Here is a 25809-nt window from a genome sequence, read left to right as displayed (position 1 = left end):
CTGTATAACTGTACACATATATATATATATATATATATATATATATATATATATATATATATATATATATATATATATATATATATATATTCAATTACCTTGTAACACAACTGTACATATGTTATGTTATTCCACAAAATGAGTCTGTACATTCTGTACATTGTGTACATATATACACAACCATATACCTTGTACATTGTGTATATAATCATAATATACATATATTGTACATACATTGTTAATATATTTTGTACATACATAGAATATATATATTTCTCTTTGCATATATATATATTTCACATATATAGAATATCTATATTTCTCTATGCACCCCTGTTTTCTTTCCTGTTTGGACAGAGCACTCTCAACCATTTCACTGCGAGTTATATTGTGTATGACTATGTATGTGACAAATAAACCAAACTTGAAACTTGAAACTTAATAAAACATCAGACCCTAATGTCCACCCAGCAGAGAGGAACTGAGAACAAATAAGGTTGGCCAGAGCTCTTACGTTCTTTAATGCTCTCATGAGCAGTTTTTTTTTAGTCTCACAAAACTAAACCCAGTGCCACATGGGTCCTAGAAGACTTGCTGTTACTCTGTTATAACTTCACTTCACAGCGCATACACCCACCCTAACCCAGCTGCTGTCCCTGTGAAATGCACATGCATGGTGTGGCCACAGGATGGAGCTGTTTCCTGCACAAACCTGTTTCCTACTCTCACTGTGTTTTCTCTGCTTAGACTGACAGAGACTAGAAAGCACACACAGGCTTTCGCTGGTAATCCATAAACATGATTTGCTAGGGGTTCACACATTTTTCCCAAATTTCTAAATACAAATATTGTCATTTGCAGAACATAACATCTGGTCAAAATAACAAAATCGATGCAATGTTTACAGACCTCAAAAATGCAAAGAAAACAAGTTTACATTAATTTTTAAACAACACTAATAATAATAATAATAATAATAATAATAATAATAATTCCAAAATCAATATTTAGTGGGATGACCCTGATTTTCAACCACAGCTTTCATGTGTGTTGGTTTGCTCTCCACCAGTCTCTCATTGCTCATTAAATTAGATTAAACAAGAGGTGATGACCCAGTCAGAACCTCATTAATTATATATTAACATGTGTGTGTGTGTGTGTGTGTGTGTGTGTGTGTGTGTGTGTGTGTGTGTGTGTGTGTGTGTGTGTGTGTGTGTGTGTGACCAAAAACATTTTTTGCAAAGTCACCTTTTGTGAATGAAACAAAGTGGAGAGAAAATTAAATCTCACAAGCATTCTCAGTAAGAAACACTGACAGCTCTTCACTGAGACCCACTACCACTGACTACAGAACACTCTGTGCACAGCTTCACTGGAAACACCCACAGTGTCGCCCCATTACAGAGGAGACGAGTTCACATCAGCTTGGTCAGAGCTCCTCTATATTTAACATTTATCAGCAGCTGTTTTGACATGTGCAAACCCACAGCCAGTGCCTTGTTGTTCTCTGAGCCCTGAGAACTCTTTCTGTTTCTTCTCCTGTACAGCATCGCTTCTCAGGTGCTGCATCTGTGAAACCTTTTACAAGAGCCACATGCATAATGTGACGGGAGTGACATGACAGAGGTGACATGAGAAACAGAAGAACTTTTCCTAACATTGTAAATGTGTCCTTTAGATCCTGCCAAGACCCCTTATATCAGAACTGACCAAACTCATCCCACCAGTGATAACATCTCTCTCAGTGAACCACTACTGTTAACATAAGCCATTCTCTCATCCATCAGTATCAACTCAGACATACATCATGCCTGTTCTTATACACATTATAGAGTGAGTGTGGATTTGCCATTGAAAACACCATGTAGCCTTCACCTAACTTTAGTGCATGTTTCCAACAGCAGGCCTTAGACCTTTGTTGCTCACTGTGTGAAACCATGACAACTAAAGCCACGACAAACACCCAGACCACAAATGGCACCTCTCTCTTCTATCGGCCTTACAAGCTACCGTCTGTCCTTAATGTATTATTAAACTTCTTTTTAAAGGTTGATGATGTAAAATCACTATGTTCTTAAAAAGTATTGGTAATAAAACACAAGAGTACTCAATGCATTTTCATGAGTCTTTATTTATAATTACTTATTTAGTTACCTGAAAAATTGCAATTAAGCTTATCAAAGCAATAAAGACAATACAAGAGAACAATTTGTAAAATTTGTAAAATATGTAAAAAATGAGATTTACACTGAGGTGGGATAGATGCCATACAACCCTTTTCTCTTTAACCAATTCGACAAAATGTCAGTAATGTTAAAAATAGTAAATGATTCCTCTGGTTCTTACAGTAGCAGCAGAACAGGAATGGTGATGTAAGTCAGGAATGAATGAGTGGACACTTCTGTGTGTAAACAAACCAATAATTGTTTTTTTTACATGTTTATATATTTATGTCTGTTTTGAATCTGTGTAGGTAAAGACATTATTTAATTACAATAATAATACACACATCAATGGAGAGGATAGTAATACAAGATAGACGTACAACTCAGTTGTGTCTTTGTGTGTTTGCATGAGCGAGAGAAGAGAAAGAGTGAGAGAGAGAGAGGACTGCATCCTGTTTCTGATGGTACCATGCACTGTGTGTGTGTGTGTGTGTGTGTGTGTGTGTGTGTGTGTGTGTGTGTGTGTGTGTGTTTGTGTGTGTCTTTGTTTGGTGTTTTAGCCCATGTGGTTTATTTTGTTAATAAGAAAACATAACAGTATTCTTACCTTCAGCAGGGGCCCCTGTGCTGTGCTCACTGTGTCTGCCGGTAGGCTTTTGAGTGGATGTAGTCGCTGGTCTCGTCTGGCCAGTGATCACTGGAGTAGATTTTGTAGTTTTAATTGGAACCTCTGGAAAGAGAGAAGATTTCTGACCTGTGATGAGAATTCTGCATTTCTTACTACAGGACAGTCTTTGGTTTGGTTTAGTTTGGTTCATGCTGTAATGCTCACTAAGTCTTTACAGATTGGATACTGTACACATAAACTCAAAATACATTTCCTACAGGATTTTGCAACAAACCTGCACAGCATTCTCACTGTGTGAAGTATTCCTTCAGGAAATGTCCCTCAGTTCAGTTAGAACATCCTACATACAAGATATGATGAGTAAGAAAAAGGAAATATAATATTGACATATTGTTTAAAACAAAGCTTTTAAAACAAAGCTTTTAAAACAAAGGTTGTTGTGACGGCCTGAGTGGCGCAGAGCAAGGAGCAGGTCGTTCAGACTCCCTTGACAGTAATAGACGTTTATTGTGAAACACAGAACACAAGGGCAGTCACACAAACGTTGTAAATGTAGTACATAAAACATCATGAAACACAAACATTAACACTAACAAGCAACGATACACGCATGTTTAGGTTTAACGACAACACAGCGCACACCAACATCGCTTTAAATACACACAGATAATATACACTAAACCATCTGCAGGTGTGTGCTGACACCAGGGGTGTGGCTACAAACAAAACAATTACAGTAAATTCCTACTGCACGAGAGGGGCCGAACTATGTGAAACGGCAAAGCCTGGTGGCCACCCAACACAAGGCAGGCTAGGAACTGCCAACAAGGGAGAGCTCTCAGAAGGAGGGAGAAAGGCAGAGTCCATGCCTCTCTCAGGGCAGTCCACTAAGCTCCATATAATGAGGATGCGCCTATAAACAAACAAAAGGCACAGATATTCACAAACAGATGCACCTATAGACACACACATAAGGCGCTGTAATGCAGCACGCGCTGGCAGTGCAGGCTCTGGTGGCGTGTCCTTGGCCCCACTGGACACGCAGAGGTGCACGTCTGTCCAGGCTCCAAATGTGCTACTCCCTTTAATGGTCCTTCTTTTGCCAGCCACCCTAGGAGCGCCCCAGAGGCAGTCCATCCGCTGGGATTTGGGCAGACCCATCCAGTATTCCTGGCATGTCCATGGGAAGAGGAAGAACTTGGGCTTTTTCTTCACTTGCCAGGGACCGAGCCGACTCCACCATACCGCCGTCACCGCGGTCCCTGTGGAGCCCCTCTGCTCTCCTTGATCCTGGCTCGGTAGCCCAGGCCCCCCCAAGAAATTCCAAGGGGCGTTCCACTCCTTCTTCAGAGTGGCCGCAAACGCCGGTTGCAGTACTCTCCCCAAGATCCAGGGATCCCGACAGCAGCTTGGTACGTGCCTAAGCACTTCCCTCTAGGAAGTCAGTTTGCCGTCGAGAGAGTAGGCATCCTGTGGCAGTCAGTCGTTCTGCAACGGCCCGAGTGCCGCAGGGCAAGGAGCAGGACGTTCAGACTCCCTCAAAGGTAATAGATGTTTATTGTGAAACACAGAAGACAAGTGGAAAGAGGAGCAGTTCGTGACAGTTGTTATACCTGTAGGTGAAGAGAGAGAGAGATCTGATTACAATCTCAGGACAGCTCAAAACTGCTTGTGAACTAAATTAAAACTGAAGATAGTTAAATTACCTGTAATGTCTTTACATCTTAACTAAACACATCGGAACTATGACCTCTTACCTTTATTTGGGGTCTCTGTGCTGTGTGTCCCTATAGATCTTTGATATGATGCTGTGGTTAAAGGTACTGATCTAGTCTGGACTTTGGTCACTGGAGTAGAGTTTGTAGGAAAAGTAGAAAGAGAGAGAGAGAGAGAGAGAGAGAGAGAGAGAGAGAAATTTCTTAAAACAGCATGCAAACTAAGTAAAAACTGCCAAAGTCTTATACCTGTGATGTCAAGTAGTATGCTCCTGAAGGGCTTACTGCTGATAACACATACATACACTTCTTGATCCTCCTCAGTCAGCTGTGATTTGCGTAGAGAGATATTTCCTGAGAATAACTGAGCCACTGAACTCTGCCTGTGTAATGCTGAGTCTGGTCAGTGGGGTAGATTTCTTTGTCTCTGAAGGTCCATTTAAGAGTGTGTGGTTTGGTGTGTAGTCCAGTCCTGGAGCAGGGCAATAGAACAGACTCTCTCACATGACCCTGTAGATTCATCTGTCCAGCTGTGGACGTGCAGTCAGTGGATCACACAGGAACCAAAGTAGATCATTATAGACACATAGCTCAAATAAACTGTCATGTAATCATAACAATCATGTGATTAAGAAGTACAACTCTATGGTGATCTTTAGAATGTTAATAGTGTTGACCTACAAGGAGATGGCAAAGACATTTGTCATGTATATTTAAAAAAAGCAACATACAGGTTAGGGTAAAATGAGTTTTGTTAAGTCAGTAAAAATACAGATCTAAATTGTTTTACCTCTAACAGTGAGTTGCATGTCTGTGTATTCAGTCCGATTAATATAACACCTGTAGTGTCCCTCATCCTCTTCAGTCAGGTGTGACATGAGTAGAGAGAGATTTCCTGGAGAGTGAGCAGTACCCAGCTGAACTCTGTTTCTGTACTGTTCACTCTCACTGGAGATCCCTGTGTATCTGGACTTTTCAAATTGATAGCAGGTGAAACTCTCAAGTCTGCTGTGTCGGTCAGTGCAGGAACAGGGCAGCAGTACTGAGTCTCCTACATGTGCTTGGATATTTAATGTTCTTCTACTCTTTACCAGAGTGCAGCCTGCAGAAACACATAACAGTAAATTAAGATAATCAGGATAATCCTTTTGAAGCCTTATTGTGTATTTAAAACGAAGTCACAAAATGCAGGAGTGACCAATGATTATTTGTGAAGCAAACAATGAATCAAATTCTGACAAGATAAAAGAGAAGACTCAGTGACTCACACATAAATGTAAAGTTTCATATAAATGTACAGTTTCATGTCACTGAGCATTAAGAAAGAATTTCACACTCACCTTCAGTGGGATGAAGTGAAGAGAAGACACAAACTCAGCAGCATTGTCACTATGGAAACATCACTGACCTCCCAGTACACTGACAACTCTACACCCAGAACTCTACTACCACTGTGGACACACACTGACTCCAGAATTCAGTCCAGAACTCTCTTAGCAGCACTTCACTGAAGTCCACAAAGACTTCACTACGTCCCCCACAGTAATTGAGTGTCTTGTGAGTCCTGAGAACACCTGAGGTCTGTTTTTTCATTGTGTAGTTTCACAGAGCCCACAGGGCCCCTGGTGCCTCTGTTAACCAGACTTACATGTTGTGGTTTCAGTGTGGGGGTGTCTAAGGGGGAAGAAAGAGGAGGCTTTCACCTGAAGGCTGAGAAGACCTCCTTGTTGACTACAAGCCATAACTAACTATGTTAAAGCAGCCATGTAACACAGCCAATCTACTGATGGACACGATCTGCATATGCTACTTATAGTGTAGCCATAACATATACACATAATACTTAAAACTGCTGGTTAAAACCACAAGGACTGAAACCATGACTAACAGCTCACACAGACCAGGTGTTTCTTTTTAAGAACAGGTCAGCTAGCACAGAGGTTTAAATCCAGTCATTGTGGCCCCCAGCAACATCATTATTTCTCATGTTCCTGTGCCTCATACACCTTCACTATGTCCCAATCACATTTCACCCCTTGACCCTACCACTTAGCCCTGCCCCTCCATATGCAGTGCTCGTGAGCAGGGGTAGGGTATCTGATAGAGGGCTAGGGTGCACTGTTAGGGCTTCAGGTCCCTCTAAACAGGGGGTTTTTAGAGTCACACTCCAAATTGAGCGTTAGGAGAAATTTCTCAGAATCCCTTTTGAATCATTAACAGAATGGATGCAGAAGCGAGGGGGAAGATTTCACCCACTACACCCACTACTAAGATTTAAATCTAATCATATAATGGTTTAAAAACATACTACTTTTAATATGCATGGTTTTAAATATGCCTATCTTTTACCTAATCCTAGAGATATGTAATAAGGTTTAGAAATCTGTTACAGGTCAAGTGTGTTTTCAGGTCCAGTGCAGACAATAAATCATACAAGATCAAATATACTTGAAAAATCACCTAAAATTCTGTCTCTAGAAAGAAACAGCTTAAAAAAATTTAGATCCCCTCTAAAATCCTCATTGTCAGACCTAGCTACCATATACTGTACATTCTTTAACTGGAGAACAGCATTTTGAAGTCTGATTTCTGACTCAGTTACCGCTCAAATGGTCAAACCACAACCGTATACATATTTTTACAAATATGGAACCTCCAGGTACTGGTTTAGAAGCAGTGTTAGTGTTAGTGAGGCGATAAGTATGATTTTGAACCCTGACAGACTCAGAGGGGCCAGGATGTTTCACTAACTGCTGTGATCAGATCATCATAGTGAATCAACATACAAGACAACACACTGGGAAAGAACTCCACACTGGGAAAGAACTTATGTATAAATTAGTCACAGGTCAGTCAGAGAGCTTAATGTACGTTTGTCACATTGCCACATCTGTTTAAGAATTACATTGTTCCACTTAAGTAATATGTGTATTGTCACATTGCCACATCTGTTTAAGAATGACATTGTTCCACTTAAGTAATATGTGTATAAAACACTGACAAATATCACCAACATCCCTAATATTATAACTTTCCCTGATTTGTGTGTTCGAAACTGCTATGACTGATTTGTCAAATCAAATGAAAACCCATTCAAGTCTCACTCAAAGCCTTTATTACCATTCAGATGCCTGAGTTTGTGTACATCTGTGATCACTGTGATGTCAGAAATAATCCAACAGTCTGTTTTCTTTTTCTCATATCTGGTGTAAGGGGACTGGACTAAGTCTGAAAGCAGCATTTTATTTTTAGTTTGTTTATAGCTAAACAAAGTCCCTTCTGTATGCCTGTTACTGACTAAACTAGCACGACCTTTAGCCTTTGATTGCTCTGAGATAATACAGAGATGTGACTATATATCTGTTGCTAATTGATATGAGAGATAATTCAGTAGCACTCCCATCGTACTGCTGACTACACAATGGGGGAGACGTCTGACACTATGCAGTGGGGTCAGTTATCTTTCCCATGAGCAAGATATTTAAGATGGGCAGTCTCTGCCGAGATCCCACCAAGTTTCCCAAAACAGATTGATCCCATAACAGAATGATTGCTTTAGTGTTCTTACCAAAACAAAAAGACATCAGAAAACCATTAGGTTTTTGCCCCAAAGATCCCTCAGACATCTAATGAGATGGCTTTAAACATTATTTTCCACACTCGTAATGTGAGACTCTAGAAATCACAGCGTATCTCTTAAAGTTTCTCCACATACCTTAGAAACAGCCACTTTGGCCCCCTTACTGATTCCAGAGAAGTCTGTGCTGTCTGAGAATGCATCAACTATTCCCATTTCCTTCAGAGTGTCCCCAAGGCCGGAGGAGGCAGAGACAGAGAACTTGGGCATAAACAAGTCCAAAGTGCTGGAAAACAGAGATGATCAGATAGGCAAATGCACTCTTACATGGAATAGCATAAGCAAAATCATTTATTTAAAATATTTTTGAAGTTGGTAACCTTGTCATGGATTAAAGGTTCTATTGTGGGTAATATTTCACATTCATAAGTGAAATTATATAAAAAGAAAATAATGAATTTCATGATACATTACGTTTTGTGGGCTTTGTCCTTCCAGTACTTGAGGTGATCCTTGCTGATGTGTTTCTCCACCTCCTCCATTTTTCCCTGGTCAGGCAGGACGATCATCATGGAGACATTTCCATTATATGACAGCATGATAACAGACGTAAAGTTGCCCTGGTCATAGTAGAAGTCATATTCACCATTTCTGTTCATCATATCCACAGACACTGTGGTGTTCTCATCCACATTAAAGTCACCTTTGCTGGTGTCCTCCACTTTAAAAGCCTCTTCCCATTTACCTGAGAGAATGAAATCCAAGACTGGTTACTGCAGTTCAGGTGAAATACATGAAAAATTATTTTAATCTCTAGTGGGTTCTACTTGTCTACTCTTACCTTTGAAATACATATAGTTGATGAGCATCATCACAGTGGCAGCATCCAGACTCTTGACCATATCAGTGATCATGTCCTTGGTCTTTTTGGCAATTAACTTGTTGATTTCTTGCACAGCGACTTCAGGTATGGAAAAGTCCACACTGATGGCTTCACCTTTGTAGAAATGCTGGATGTCTTTCAGAAACTTGTCTTCAGGATTGAAGCCTTTTTGTACAGCTGCAGCTCCTCCTATCTCCAACAGAGATCTACTTTCCGAGCTCTTTGTATGTCAGTGCCACTGACCTCTCTGAGAACCTTCACATGGCTTGAACGATTCCTCGCCATCGCAGCAAGTTTTGAAAGCTTTTTGAAAGCACACATTTGGCCACAAAGCACATTTCAGTCTCAGGTGTATGCATTTATATTTTAGTTATTTACCTCATATTTCAATTTAAGCCTGTATCATTAGCTCTGCTGTCATCATTTGTCATCGGGATCAGCTGCAAACTCTCTCTGAGCCTTTATGTGGTTTAAATGCACAGCAGTACTGTAGCATGACCTGATGGTGTAACATTTATTTGCCTTTACAAAGAAAAAACACATATAATTATATATTAAGATAATTAAGACAAGATTTTCTGTTTTATTAACTCCAAACATCTTTCACTGGTTAATGCTGGTTATAGTTTTTCCTTCTTGAATAAAGTGCATAGATCTTGTTGCATTTCTAGAATCATGCAAGGCAGATGCATGACTCACCAAACCCTCCACTGAGTCACCAATGTAAAGAGAAAGATCGAGACTCTACGGATCCACCTCGTTTGACTTGAGGAATTCCTGCTATGCCCAACGTAACTTAGCGTGTCAATCACACATAAGGTTAGAGTGACAATAGTCAGACATCTTAAATGACATCACATTAATATTAATCCAAATGGCGTGGAAAGAGAGATATGTTTTACAAAGGGTTGGTTGTCCACATGTATTTTTTTTTACTGCATCTCCTCACATCCCTCCTCTAATCAAGCCCTTAATACAGTTCTGGATTTTAAAATATGACTAAACGTGTGTAACTCGTGGAAGGTGGAGGGCGAACACACGTCCGTAGTACCATCGTCTCTGACATGCGAGTGAGCGGAATCAAAAACAGGAGAAAACAAACTATAGACAGAACAGTGAAAAGGAACAAGTTTAATAAACACCAGGTGAACACAATACAGGACAAAACCAAGGAACAAACAAAAGAAGAACAGGCTAATCAGGGTGAGGATGAACACTACGTAAATTAGGGAAATAAATATTTAAGGAAAGACAAACGGGAAAACAATGAAACATAAAACTAAGACAAGCGAGGGAAGAAGAAACAAGGAAGGGGAGCACACAGAACCGGCTACTTTAGCGAGACTAAAGATAAGAGACAAACACAGGTAACAGAACTAAAAGGAAAAGCACACAACACTATCGTATATGAAAATGGTAAAGAAACCTAAACAGAAACGAAGCAACGTGAGAACACCTGACGCGAAAAGAGAAAGCAACGTAGACGAGAGAACAGTGAGAAAGTACAATGGACGAGGGAACAGAATAAAACAGAGAGAGAGAGAGAGAGAGAGAGAGAGAGAGAGAGAGAGAGAGAGGAGGGGATGGTGGGAAAACAAGGAAGTGGTTAGGTAGCCATGGAAACGGGCGGCGCTCCTGTCCATGAGCATGATATGCCAACCCATTATGTTTTACTGCCCCTCAAAGAAAGCAATCTAGATGTGGAGCTGTTGAAGTATATTGTTAATTTTATTCTAAAAGGGAGAACAGCATTGTGCACGCAGTGAATTTTGATTTTAAGTTCAGTTCCAGCTCACATGGAATTAAACCCCTTATATGTTTTATTTAGCACATGATTCTATTGGTAAGGGTATGAAGCTTGTCTCTGCAGTGCCTGGCATGACAGTATTACTGAGATTTCTTATGATCATGTTCTTAGCTAACCTACATACAAAGAGCCAAATGTTCAAATGTTGTGTCCAGTGTTCATTTGATCCCAAAGTTAGCTGAAGAGTATTTGTACTTTTTTTGCTATTCTAACAAGATAAGGCAAGCAGACTTAAGCTTGTGAGATTTTTTAATGACTTAGTACATTTGGTTTGGCACAAGTTCAGGACATGAGCTGAATAAACTGTTTTGTGAACTCTGATAGAATAAGAGGTCTGAGAGTTGGTACCAACTTCTGTGGAAAGTCCTTCATGATCAGCCAGCATACATGAAGAGCAAACAAACTGGAAGCTTGTGTCATTACATTTGTCTTCTTGACATTTCTGTTTTGTACATTTTCCAGTTCCACAGGATTCAGTGATACATGTTTATGAAATGATAAGAATTCGAGCAGGAATGCTAATGTTAGATGTGACTCTAATTTACCTATTACAGACCTCCCAGTGGAGCTGAGGAGTGCCTGATGGAGCTGATGTGTACCTGGTGGAGTTAAATTCTGCCTGGTGGAGTTATGGTGTACCTGGTGAAGATGAGGTCTGCCTGGTAGAGGTCCACCTGAGCTGCACATGGTGGATTTGAGGTGTGCCTTAATACTACTTTATTGAAGCACACACACAGTGTCACAGCATGTTTATATTTCCCCCTAAGATAATATAAGAGAAATTATAAACATTAACTTCCTGTCACACACTTAACCTTTTAGTTAACTGTCGGAAAATCTACTTACATTGTAAAACATTCCTTGATGACACTAAGCAATAAGTAGGAATAATTTTATTTTCCTTCCTGAAGGTACTAAGGAGATTAATCACACTGTGAACTGTTTGTCTTTTTTTCTAATTCACAGCCACAATCCACAGGAATATTTCCCCAGGACAATTTTAGCTTCAACAGTTTTTTGGGGAAGGATCAATCTGGCATTCTCTTGATTTTTGGTTAAGGTAACATTAGCTAATGTTACTCCCAGAGTGTCCTTTTTAGCAAGAGGAACCATATGAATCAAAATAATGATAACTCAGGATATGACATCATACACATCATAACTGATAATGTAACATCAGACTAATGACATCATCACATAATGTAAAGGCAACCTGGTGAATTTTATGTAGAATGTAACATATAGAATAAGAACTCTGAGTTGTGTTGATTGTGTAGCATTGACTTAAACTTTTTGAGATGTTGAGAAAGATACCTTGAGAGGAATGTTAGCACTGAATATATGTTTAGCACACAATCTTTAGTAAATCCTTCATACAAAACTGGAAACTGAACAGCAAACTCAACAACAAAAAAAGAACTAAGATTTACTAAATGGCCCTGTTTGTGTCTGTAATTTCAGCACTATGGGCAGCAGGCAGGCTGTCGAGGACTTCAGAACTCTCTCAGAAGTGCTTTGCTTTACTTAATAATACCTTTGTGCATAAGGGACTCAGTCTCTCTTACAGAGTAACTGTAAGGAGAGTGAGCCCTCTGAGTGAGCGCATGGTCACACACACTTTCTTTAGTTCTTCTACACCCTTGTGGTTTCCCTGACCCCCCCCCCCCCCCCCCCCCCGCTGTTCCTCAAGTGCTCCTTTCCTGGACGACAGCCAACTCACTCTTTCCATCACATTTGACAGCTGTAATCACGCATATGGTTCCTGTTATTCAGCTCTTGTGTTCTGTCCTCTCAGAGCAAGAGACACACCAAAGTTTAGCAATTATAAAACTCAGACAGATGGATAAAGGGTTCAGGAAATTGAGAACAGGTTTGTGCTGTGTCAACAGTGGACACAGTGGAGTTAAATAACGCATTGAAATATTATCTTCTGCCTGAGCTGTGATTGATTTCCATAGTTGCACCACATCAATGAATACAGATACATGCGTTCTTTCACAGGTGAAGAATGTACGAAAAAGGGAGGAAGCGTCATTTTCTGTCTGAAGAGTCAGACAAAGCAAACAAAGAGAAATACAGTGCCATGTAGGCCCAGGGCACAGTGAGTCCTCAAGATGACACTGTTTCTCCTGGTGAGGCCAAGTTTTCTGTCAGATAGTATAGTGGACAACATATATTCTACATAGTGCAGCTTTCACTTTATTTGGAAAATTTATTCCATGATTATAGACATTTAGTTAATAGTCTATAGACATTTTAGGTCATTTTAGCTTTCACTTTAATTGGACAGTCCAGTCTTTTGCTGTAGATGTTTAGACGACAGTCTATATAACATCAGTTTGTTTCAAGTGCTAATAAAATTTCACTAGTCCAATTGATACCTGTACATATTTAAGAGTCAGGTAACATGTAAGACATGATCAGGTGTTGTACTGTTTACCAATTAAGAGTTATGATATTAATTTTATTTTACAATTCCCTTTGGATCCATATATAAAACATTAAATAAATGCATTTGTTTTTGTCTACAAACTCACAGACCCTGTGCCCCAGGTCGTCTTTCTGTTTCTAGTAAAGTGGGTTGTGAGTATATAAAAGTATGTGTGTTATTTATAATCCATGCTGTAGTATTAGATATGATCTGAAAACGTATTGTAAAAGTTGATAAATTCCATAATTCTGGTAGTTATTTTTATCAGGCGGATTTTACAGTTATATCTAATTATATATATATATATATATATATATATATATATATATATATATATCACAGATATCTATGCACTAAGACAAATAATCAAATAATCAGAGTAAGTAATCATTACGTGGTGACAGAGTAAATGTTACTTTAACCAAATAAATCTTGGTGGTAACAGTACAGTGCAATTTTCATTAGTGTAATGGATCATTATGCCTTTGTAGGGGGATTAGTCACTGCATTTATTCACCCCTACTCATAATTAAGACAATAGAGTCAGAATGTAGGAGAATCAACAGACTTCTTATGAGTTTACATGTAGAAAAAATTCAAACCAACAATTAAGTTACAATCCAGTAAAAACTGCAATTTAATATTTTACCACTAGGTGGACCCATGCTACAAATTTTACATAAATCATATGGCAACACTAGGACTATAAAAATGACAAAGTTCTTATTAAGACTGATTTATAGAAAGAAAAATGTCAAATTTTCCTTCTACAAGACGAATGTATTTTTTTTATTTACATAATTCACACCTTTAACCTCAGCATTATTACATGGACCAAGAAAAGGCTTTTGATATGCAGAAGTTGAACGCAACAGTACATTTGTGGTGTGAGCAGAGTTCACATCTCTAGTGGTGGAGCGACATTCTTATAGAGTGAAGACCATCTTTTGACCAGCAAACACATCTCTCCTGCAAACTAATTACCCATCAAATTTGAAATGGAAACACACTACTCAAGCTGAAAATGTGCAATTAAAATTCACCCTGACTTATGTTTCATGCACTGCATTGTGGGTAAAAAATAATGCTCTGAAATTAAATGCTCCTTTAAACAACTGTTCACACTTTTTTTAACGTCTCAGGTAGCCAGTTCTGTGGCTGCTGTAATTCCACCTGCTATTTTCATTAATAATCATTTGAAGTACTTTGGGCGCCATAGTGAAATGAACTGACCAAACAGTAGTGAGGGAGGTTATGTTGGATCTCACCCCCTGAGCTTCTACATCGTGTCTCTATGACAAAGGACGGAGCCACTTAACTAAGAATGAGACCGTCCTCACTGACAATTTGAGAATATCTGCTAGATCACGGAATGATAAAGAAGAAAGAGGACATACCACACGACAACTTACAAAACCTCCCGCATCTCTATATTTGGTGTGTGTGTTGTGTTGAGGTTAGTTCGTCAGAACTTCATTTGAATACACTTCCTCTCCACTGTAAGTCTAGTTGTCAGATCATTCAGTAGACTGTATTGAAGAGTGTGTGTATGGTGTATATCAGAAGTCCTGCTGTAGCTGTATTTAGTGTGTTTGGAACTCAGTAAGAATGCAGGTGTGTATTTATCTGCTTCTTGTGCTCCATGCTGCTGATGGTGAGTGTGACTTTCTCTCTAATTCTGTAGATGATCAAATATCTACTCAGTAGCTACTTTATAAGTAACACATGGCCGTATTAAATATATTTATTTATTTCATTCCATTGGGGGTGCCAGTGATGACCTCTCAACCCTGGCCTGGTAGCAGAGGCCTGACACATGTGGCCTCAGATTCTGTTCTGCTGACACTGTTTTCATATTTGTGTTACATACCGCTCTAGCTCTGACTCTTCACTCTGTGTGTGTGTGTGTGTGTGTGTCAGAAGATCCTGCGTTCAGTCTCCACTACTGCCAAGTTGCCATTGTTGGGCACTTCAGCAAGACCCTTAGCCCTCATTTGCTCAAGTTGTACTCAGTCATAAGTATAAGTTGCTTTAGATAAAAGTGTCACATAAATGTAAAACTCACTGTTTAGATTTTGCATGAATTCATAGTGCTTATTTGCTCCTGTGAACTTGAATATTCAGCCTGGTGACAAACTGCATGCTTGAACAAGTCAGAATACCACAGACCAAAGGAGGGAGGGAGGACAAATTTGAACAAGTGAAAGTAGGAAGAGGGAAGTGTGTGTGAGCTGAAGTGTTTGTCTCGGTTTCAGTTCTCATGTGTTCACTCACTCACTCACGCCACAGTCCTAAAAACAGTGTGTGTAGGTATGACAGGCTTTGTTGAGGAGCACTCAGATAGTTCTTCATGTAGTCAGTGATGTCTCACTCCTGCTGCAGGGACATCACACGTACAGTAAGACAGTCACAGATCAGCACTAAAGAGGATAGAGGAGGACAGCACACGACATACACACACGTACAACAGATGAGTGTGTGTGGGGGTACTCAAGGCAAATATACACATGCACTGCAGACCTGTGTGTGTGTGTGTGTGTAATTAATGTGTAATTAAAATGTCAACACAAAACTTATTCAATTTAACATTCTGGAAGTTATCTTTTCCAGGTGCACTTTAGTTATAAAATCCTGTCAAAACCAGAATCTAACGTTTTACCACTAGGTGGACCTTAAATTATATGGAAACACTGGGGGAAAAAAAAGCAATATATTTCTTATTAAGACTGATGTAATTTCTTTAAAAACAATTTAAATTAACTCATTTTCCTTCTATAAGATTGATGTATTTTTTTAAATTATTATTGTGATAAAGACACGAGTTAAATAATTCACGAGTTAAATAATTCAACCAGCACATCATTGTAGGTAAGAAAAGACTTTTGATATGCAGAAGCTGAAAGCAACAGTACATTTGTGGTGTGAGTAGAGTTCACATCTCTAGTGGTGGAGTGACAGTGTTGCACAGCGTGGACCAGTTTTTGGCCAACAAACATTTCCCAAATATGTTCCATCAAATGTGAAACTGAACCTCACTAAACAACTGAACATGCGCAGTTCAAATCAGCTGAGAATTACCTGTCTTGCAGTGCATTATGGGTAAAACATGCCCTGATATTACAACGCTACTTTATAAGTTTGTTCAACATGTCGTACAAATCTCAAATATTCAGTACTTTGGCTGCTGTAATTCCACCTGGGTTTTTATTGTATAATAATAAAAGATCCATTTGGTCATATGCAAGTTTGACTGATGAGGAATAAAGAGGATGTACCAAATGAAGACTTACAAATTTATCGCTGTGTGTATCTTGCGGACAGAAGTACGTCAGAGTTTCCTCTGAATACACTTTCTCTCCACTATAAGTGTAGCTGTGAAGTCATTCAGTAGACTGTATTGAAGAGTGTGTACGGTGTGTATCAGCAGTCCTGCTGTAGCTGTGTGTAGTGTGTGTGTAACTCAGTAAGAATGCAGGTGTGTGTTTATCTGCTCCTTGTGCTCCACGCTGCTGATGGTGAGTGTTACCTTCTCTCTACAGGTGTTGTCATCCTCATACATTCATTTGCACAAAGGTATTTATATCTGGGATCAACAGAGAGTAGCAGCTCACCACTTACCCCAGATCCGGTCTATCGACCAAGAAATTTTGCCTCTTTAGTTTAGAACAAAAGCTGTTAAATGCTAACGTTGCTAACAAACACTGGAGGTCAACAGCAACTCAAATATAGCCTTCGTAAATCCATGCCCACAAACTTCTCTCAAGCCGGTCAAACCGCATCCAAGTGTTAATAAATGTCTCCCAGACTAGTCGGTGTGTTGTATAACTCACTGTGAACTAGACAAGTGAAGAAACATCACCGGGACGCGACCTGGATGAGGTTTGAGGACATGTAGCTTGATATCTGACTTATTTACAAATCCTATTAGGTATCGTTGCTGTTGGCTTCCAGTGTTTGTTAGCAATGTTAGCAGCTTTTGTTCTAAACTAAAGGAGTAAAATATGGACTCCAAATATGTCTTGTCCACCCAGGTTAAGGGAGAATAAAGTAAATTTGTTGACTTTATTTGTTAAGTGGGACTGAAATCTGCGCTGTGGTTCGGTCCACTAGAGAGGAACCGGTGCTAATTACTTGCGAATTGCTAATTACTTACTTCAGACCAGCATAAGGTAGGAATTGTAGGAACATTACTAAGACTGACAAAATTAAGACAGAGTATTATGACTCTAACTAGGAAAATTTCGGTCTATAAGTTTGTACTTTTATAAAACTTTAATATATATATATATGTATGTAAAATGTGCTCAGTTGTTTATTTCTGTTTGTGTTATTTATTCCTCACTTGTTCATTCTGTGTATGATGCAGTTCTTGTCTACTACCCACTTCTGTATCCAGCTGCCTATGACAGAGGTCACACCTCATTGTGGTTGATTGTATATGTGCTACAGTATTTTACATGTGGTGTATGATGTGTGTGTTTGGTGCTTCTGTGTGTTTTTCCAAGTGGGGAGTAGGTGGGTGTTTGGGGGAGAGACTACAGAGGATTCTGATCTCATGAGTGTTGGCATACAAAATGTCACACGCTTTATGAAAAGCAAACACTTCATCCAAAACTATTTCCAAAATGATATTTTTACATCAAGCATCTATACAAATATAAAATGTATGGCTTATTCTGCATGGCAACTACACACTGATATGATAAATGGAAAACACTACTAGCTTGTGTTTTTTAAGTTTCCACTGTGCAGAGCACAGCAGTCTGCTGTAAAGGTCTGTCATAGTACTCACACATACATCTATTTTCACAGATATACAGACTATGTATGTATATTCAGTACATACACACCATAAAGTAAAACACAATTACAAGGGGAAAGTAAAATTTTTTGCATGAACATTACTGCAACACACATGCTGTATATACTGTAATACATAGAAGATAACAAAATAGGCTTGTAATAATGAAACAGAAATTAGGGTGCATCTTGTCTCCTGCAAGGGTTTGGCTACAAGATCTTATCAACATCACAGGTGATATCTCTGGTCAGGCAGTGAGGGAAGTACCACCTGGAGTGACGTATCCACCCCTGACATACTCCATCATCAATGTCACCACAAGCTTCCTCCGTCACCTGGAGAAGAGGTATGTGTATATGGGGTTGGCGATCATGGACCTTCCACCTCCATGCTGAAAAGGGTTGTGTTTCAGAAAAGCTGAGCAGGAGTCCAGTCTAATCTAAGTCACTACACTATGGTCAGTATCCCTGAGCAGCACATGAGTGATGTCACAATGTGTGCAGCCATTAGCCAGAATGATGTCATTTATCATCATGTCACTCTTGGTCCCTACAACTGCCCACGTCATCACCTTCCTCCATACACTACACAACACACTCATTCCCCATCACCAGGGGACTGGACCAGAGCAGTCCAGGTTTGTTGTTGTCTGCAATAACAAGTTTCTGCCAGGCTGCTCTGGTACACACTGAACACTCATGATGTGTTGTGCTTCACCTTCCACTACTCTCCATTCCTAAATCCTGTTGAGTTCTTTTCAGCATGGAGGTGGAAGGTCCATGATCACCAACCCCACCTACACATACACCTTCTCCAGGTGATGGAGGAAGCTTGTGGTGACATTGATGATGGAGCATGTCAGGGGTGGATACGTCACTCCAGGTGGTACTTCCCTCACGGTCACAATGACCGGATTTAGAACCTCTGTGCCAGCTGAGCTGTTTTTAAAAAGAAACACGTGATCTGAGCGAGTCGTGGTTTTGGTCCTTGTGGTTTTAACCAGCAATTTTTAGTATTAAGTGTAATGGCTCATATCAAAGGCGCAGTCTAATTATAACTGATCACCCAGGCTCTGTTTAACTGGCTTGTCAAATATCTTTCAAATACATAATAAATAGAATAATACAAATATTTACACTTTATTACATTTTATATTTACACTTTATATTTACACTCTATTGCTGATTTTATGTATTTATGCTGTGTGATGTTTGCTGTATTTATGTATTTTATGTTTATAACATGTCATGGCTACACTATAAGTAGCGTATGCAGTTTTTGTCCACCAATAGACTGGCTGTGTTACATGGCTGCTTTAACGGTAAGTTGTCAACAAGGAGGCTTTTTCAGCCTTCTGGTGGTTTCTCAAGCCTCATCTTTCTTCCCCCACAGACACCCCCACACTGAAACCACAACATGCATGTCTAGTTCACAGAGGCACCAGGGGCCCTGTGGGCTCTGTGAAACTACACAATGAAAAAACAGACCTCAGGTGTACTCAGGACTCACAAGACCCCACATTACTGTAGTGAAGTCCTTTTGGACTTCAGTGAAGTACTGCTGAGAGATTTCTGGACTGATCTCTGGAGTCAGTGTGTGTCCACAGTGGTAGTGGAGTTCTGGGTGTAGAGTTGTCAGTGTGTGCTGGTGTTTCCTTAGTGACAATGCTGCTGAGTTTGTGTCTTCTCTTCACTGAAAGTGAGTGTGAAATTCTCTTTTAATGCTGAATTGCATGAAATTGTACATTTATTTGTTAATGTTAATAAAAATGTTATTTAAGCAAGCTGACTTTTTTTCAGGTTGAACTGGAAAAATGTTTTGCTTAACAAATAATTATTAAATATTTCTGCATATCTTATGATTCCATCTTATGAAGTCTGTGTACTTTTTTATATATTTAAAATATAATTGTCCTATATTTCCTGTTATATGTTTCTATAGGCTACACTGTAAAGAGTAGAAGACAATTACATGTTATTGCTTTAGTATGTTTTTGTCTCCATGTGCTTTTGTATGTTTTAGTTTCTAGCTCCTCCCCTGCCCTGCCCCTTGACATGTGTCTCATGTGAGTTTTGTCTCTTACCCCTCCCAGTAATTGTTCGCAGATATTCCCTGTTTGTCTACTGCTGAATAAATACCCTAATGCTAATGTCTGCAGTCATGGTCAGTGTATGACCCTACTTTCATGTAAATACTTGTCATGAAATAACTCAGCTCAGTGAATACATCAAATATAACATACAGGCTCCACTTTTACAGCAGTGTTCTTAATCTATTAGTGGTGTGAGAAAAATATGGTTTGTGGACTAAATTGTGGTAGAAAAGTATTTGATATGTGTATGGCATCTTAATGTGAATATGTGCAGTTTTTAAAGTCAATAAACATTTTGCTCTCAAAACACCTTATGACGCCCCAGAAGAAGAAGGAGACTGTTCTGGTCTGAGAGCTCAGGATGTCTGCTGTGGTTTCATTTCTCACAGTTCCAACCAGTGGGCAGTGGATACCAGATCAGAGTCTAAAGCCCATTTTAGACCAGAAGTGACAACCGTGCTGCTTCGACACCTCTGCAGCTGAGCTGTGGTCACACACTCACAAGCTCACTTTCCTTCTAGTCTATTTCTTGCCTTATGCCATGACAGGCTTATCAGTGGTTTCTAGCTAGAAATAGTACAAAATACTACATTTATTCTGTAAAGTGTAGTTTAATAATCAAAACAGCACAACTCTGACTGCTGGGTCTATTCTAATGTGAAATTGGAATAAAGGATGATGTTTTAAACACAGACTAAAACTAGGACTAGGCTCCAGTGTGTTCTCAGTGGCAGGTCTAGTTTGAATTTAATTTAGTACAAAACAGGTTTAGTATGAGTAGGACTGGTATGGTTACTGATACTTTGCATAATATTGTGTACTGTGAGGAGAGATGTCAGTACTTCACTGAGAAAAGGGACTGCTCATATACTACCCAAACCATGTCTATGTTCAAAGGCTGATTAATAGAGTTTATCAAAGTTCAAATAGGTTCTTATTGTGAGTAATGCAGGTTTTTGTTGTTTGTTTTTGACTCATTCAGTAAATTCAGAACTTCACATTACTCACAAAAAATCTTAAAGAACTTTTCTGCATAAGCAATGGTCCACAACAAATTATTGTGATGTGGAAACTGAAAAACCAAAGAAAAAGCAGGTCCTCTCACTATCTAAAAATTCTTGAATGTGTGTGTGTGTGTGTGTGTGTGTGGGTGTGTGTGGGTGTGTGTGTGTGTGTGTGTGTTTGCATGCTTATAGTCTCTGGAGACATAAAGCAGACAGCATTCTGTAGTGACAGTGCATAATAGTTCAAAGTATATTTACCAATAAAACAAATTTGATACAATGAATAAAATATTAAGTACACAGGACATCATAAGATAGTGCAAACATAAAATATATAAAGTCATGAAAAAGTAATGCAAAAATTTGTATGAGCGCAAGCTTTGAGGTGATTAACTCTATAAACTGAATTTTAAAACTATAAACTTAGAAAGAGGAGTTTGAGAATAAGAGTGAGGGGATAATATGTCTGTTTGTTTCTCTCCTCTACATCAGACTCCACCCCCTTTGCTTTATAATGAGCATGTGTGTCTCCTATATGGTTTCACAGATGCAGCATCATGGTCAGTGTGGGGTTGTGGGATACATCACAAAGGAAGAAACAACCAGAGTCCTCACAGGTCAAAGGACATGATGGCACTGTGTGTGGTTTTGTATGTCTCCGTAAAGCTGGTGATGTGAACTTGAAAAGAAACATAAGAGCTGTGGCCAAGTTAATTTGTTCCCAGTTCCTCTCTGCTGGGTGGACATTAGGGTCTGGAGTACTGAAGTAATGCTGTGAGAGTTCTGGAGTCAGTGTGTGTCCACAGTGGTAGTGGAGATCTGGGTGTTGAGTTGTCAGTGTGTGCTGGGAGGTCAGTGGTGTTTCCATTGAGACAAGGATGCTCAGTTTGTGTTTTCCCTTTACTGTACATCCTCTCACTAAAGGTGAGTGACATGAAACTGTATATATATGTGCTAATCTAAAAATGTTATTAAAGTGAGTTGAATCATTCAAGATTTATTTGGCCGAATTAGAATCATACCCTTGGCTAGTCTTAGAATGAAAAATATGATTAAAAGGTCCAGAATGCAAACAGACTATATCTTTGCATGAAGTAAAGTTTATTAATCAAAAATAAATAAAAAAGTAAAAAAATATTTCAGAAAATGAAAAGACAGGTTGGGGAAAATGAAGGGAAAAAAGAAATACAAAATAAATTGGTAAAAAGAGCTGGGAAAAGTTAAAGAGTAGGGCTAATTTTGTTGGAGCGCCTGGCACAGGACAAGGTGCTTTTTATAGCCTGCCACGCTCGTCTGAAGAAAATGCGTACTCTCTTCAAGTTCTGGCATTCTGAGCCTTTATATTTGAAATAAAAGTAGAATTTTTAAACTGGTGTCCATGGAGTGGATGTATGTACACTCTGATAATTGATGTGGTGCTTTGATGCTACTCACCAGCTGGGGTGTTCTCCACTTTGACTGCCTCTGTAAAAGATTCCGCTACTCCACCCAGATCCTCTCTTACATCTACAGATGTTTTTTTTCCCCAAAAGAATCAATAAAAATGTAATTACATAATAAAGTACAGGCACATATTTAAAGAGAACAAACATCATGTCCTACTGTGTGTTCTTAATGGAAAGCTAGATTTTTTCAAGAAAGTACATCTGCACCTTCTACATGGGCGCTGTGGTCCAAAGAGCAAATCTCTCCCATTGACTCTGTGATCATAAAGTATTCAGCAGATCTGCTCGGGATGGTACGAACCTTCTTACAGTCCTCCTGTTTCTTGGGTGAGAAATGAGAAATAGTGATGAATTGTAAAGGAAATGAATCATCCATTGACCCCACCTGGGCAGTGGAAACTCCACTAATGGACAGCATATTTTGGGCTACCATCTGTACAAGTCAGGAAAGTGTGAAGGCTAAATAAATAAAACTGTGGATACAGTGTATATAAATTTTTATTAAAATTATAGTAAAAAATGATGTAGACGCTTACACTTTCTCCCAGATTGGCCGAGTAATGCTGCTTAAACCCAGCAATGGTAGCAGGGTCTCTATGACTCTTGTGTCTTCTGGTAATGATATTAATTAATAATGAAGTTGTCCCTTGGCATCTAGAAAGGACAGAAGAAAGTTCTATTGTATTGAACGATAATAAAGCCGTTTTATTTCTTTTAAAAAGTCAACATTTGTATGTTTTTGGACAACTAAAAAAAATACATTTTTGAAAATTAAAGACTTATTTCTAAGAGGTAATTGAATTTGAACTGAAAATTAGGCTTTGATTACAACACAATTTTCTATAAAACAAGGCTTATTTTACATGCATTTGTGCACAGGATTAATTTTGTAGCCTAGTTTCATAACTCTATGGAAATGAGAAATCAAAGCCTATAGATTTTATTGTTTAATATAGTTATATAACAGAACAAATGGCCAACCTTAGCTCAATTTCTTCTACAAATGTTAAAAATGTGAATCAAAGTTTGCCTGTTGTCCGACAGTGCATAATGGCCACACTCGTGGTCTTACAGAGGCTTTTCTAAAACAAGCGCAGAAGTCACTTTCCCTTGTCTCAGTCAACGCATTTCATCTAATGGAGTTCAGTTACGCGAATACTTTTAGCTACTTCCCCTTTTATTTAACAACATTTCCTTTTAGTTAGTTCATTCTCTGCTCACTTATGCCGCATTTTAAAATATTTGTGCGGTCCGTTAAATTAAACAGCTGAGACGGCCCGAGTGCCGCAGGTCCCACAAACTCCCTTGACATAGACAGATGTTCATTAGACGAACACGAATAACGAACACAGTGGCGCTCACACGAAACAGGCAAGATGAACATGAGCAACGTTGAACACAGCTTACAAACATAAAGTGCACCACGTACGTGAACATTAGCGAGAACACAGACCGACAAGGATGCACACACCAACCGGGGTTTAAACACACACAGACATTAAGAGAATAACCCGGTGCAGGTGTGTGTGACTACATAGTTGTGGTTTCACACAAGATCATGAACTCCCACTGCAGGCGGCGGGCCGTTATCAAATATTTAGTATCTGCCTTTGTAGATAAAACTAAATGCTACTTACGTTTTGTTTTCGTTTCTCAGTACCTCTTATGCGTGAAGAATTGTGTGTAGTCTCTGTTGATGTTTTGTCTAAAATGATCGTCATCGGCAAATCCGCTCAGTACACTGATCTGGGGTCGGAAATAGAATGACACAAATTATGACATAATCGAGCGCTAAATTCTGTTCAGTGGTTGTTTAGAACAATGAAAAAAGTGCAGCTGAAATGACATTATAGTCTCATATCAGAAATCACACTATCACATTTTAAAATAATTTCCCCCTCTTTATGCTATAATTTTGTTATCAGGCTCAGATTAAAAAATCTAAATAAATAAAGTAAATATAACCTATACATGTAAACTATATATTAATTAATTAGTAATCATTCCACATAGGTACAATTCACTCACTCTGTATTCGCTATAATCCAAAGTCATTTGAACACTCATTAAGGATCAAAATTCAACCTAAACAACAACTATAATAATAAATTCTTAAGAAATTATACAATTTTAACTGAAAATTAGGCTTATTGATCACAGTACAATGTTCAACAAAACGGCTTATCTTTACTCTGGTGTTTCAGTACCAAGGCTACGCCGTTATGCAAACACTTTCTTGCATAATATATGCTTATATTATGAAATTGAACAACTAGACAAACAGAATTAAATGCTCCGTTCATTACTGATTCAAATGGTTTATTATTTTTTAAAAATATATTTTTTAAAAGTGCAGGATTGTAGCCCCAAAATAACCTGCACATGGTTTTTACAGGGGTTATTCCAATATGTGCTTTATAACACAACGTTTTGATCACATCTTCACAAAGGTTAATTACTGCTGAAAAGAAATAAGGTTAGCATACATTTTTTAATTTTCTTATAGCCTATAAAGAACACCCAACCAAACAACCTAGCTACAAAGAGACAAGGATAAAAACGTCATTACATGTATTATATAGGCATACAGATTTGAAATTAATGTGGTAAATGCAGTGGACAGGATGGAGTCTAGAATTCATCATCTGTTGAAGCATCTGTGGTGACATCCTCATATGGGTCTTCAATGTCTTCATGAGCCCCACCATAACCTGCCACCATTAGGTGGTGTGTTTCTTTAACAGCTACCAGGTCTGTCTTCAGCTCCTCAAGCTTTGGTAATACAACACTGTGCAGGCCACAGTAAGCTTAGCAGAAATTCCTGAAAGGTAGTTTGAAAAAAAAAAAAATCAAACTAGGTAATAAAAGCACCATGAAAAACCACCACAACACAATCTACAATCTAACAACCAAACATCACACCCCATCAAAAATAAACACAATCACATTCTGAATGCAAGATTATATATAATCAGGTCATAAACACAACATGAATAATTAACTGATCATATTAATAGGGCTTTGAAAAGTAGGATCCAGTGTAGAGTCACGTATGAATGCTGGGAAACAAAGTATCTATCAGTATGGCCCTTTGTAGGAAAGATTATCTGTAAAACAGTTCAAGAACATATATGTAATGCAGGCTTGAACCCAGGTCATCTAAGTGATGATACTAATAGCCTACTGGGTGAGCAACCACACTCTAACAAGGGTGCACCCTTGTCCAAAACAGTTAGATCTTGGATCAGGTAAAACAAAAGG

At 38.8% G+C, this 25809-nt stretch overlaps 1 long non-coding RNA gene across 2 annotated transcripts; it reads right to left on the bottom strand.

The window, feature by feature from the left end:
• Positions 1–13945: 13945 nt before the first annotated feature.
• Positions 13946–24294, bottom strand: LOC145647150 (uncharacterized). Of its 2 annotated transcripts, none has more exons than XR_014116288.1 (5): positions 24186–24294; positions 23085–23202; positions 22756–22870; positions 22538–22609; positions 13946–15626 (listed from the first exon to the last, which is right to left on the bottom strand). It is a non-coding gene; the product is annotated as an uncharacterized LOC145647150 (long non-coding RNA). The 2 variants fall into 2 exon arrangements; XR_014116289.1 differs by lacking the exon at positions 13946–15626 and adding an exon at positions 22281–22439.
• Between the last annotated feature and the right edge of the window lie 1515 nt (positions 24295–25809).

The sequence above is a fragment of the Electrophorus electricus genome, chromosome 2 (genome assembly GCF_041902795.1).
Source record: "Electrophorus electricus isolate QZ-2024a chromosome 2, ASM4190279v1, whole genome shotgun sequence".
NCBI classification, from domain to species: domain Eukaryota; kingdom Metazoa; phylum Chordata; class Actinopteri; order Gymnotiformes; family Gymnotidae; genus Electrophorus; species Electrophorus electricus.
This window is presented reverse-complemented; position numbering and strand designations above follow the sequence as displayed.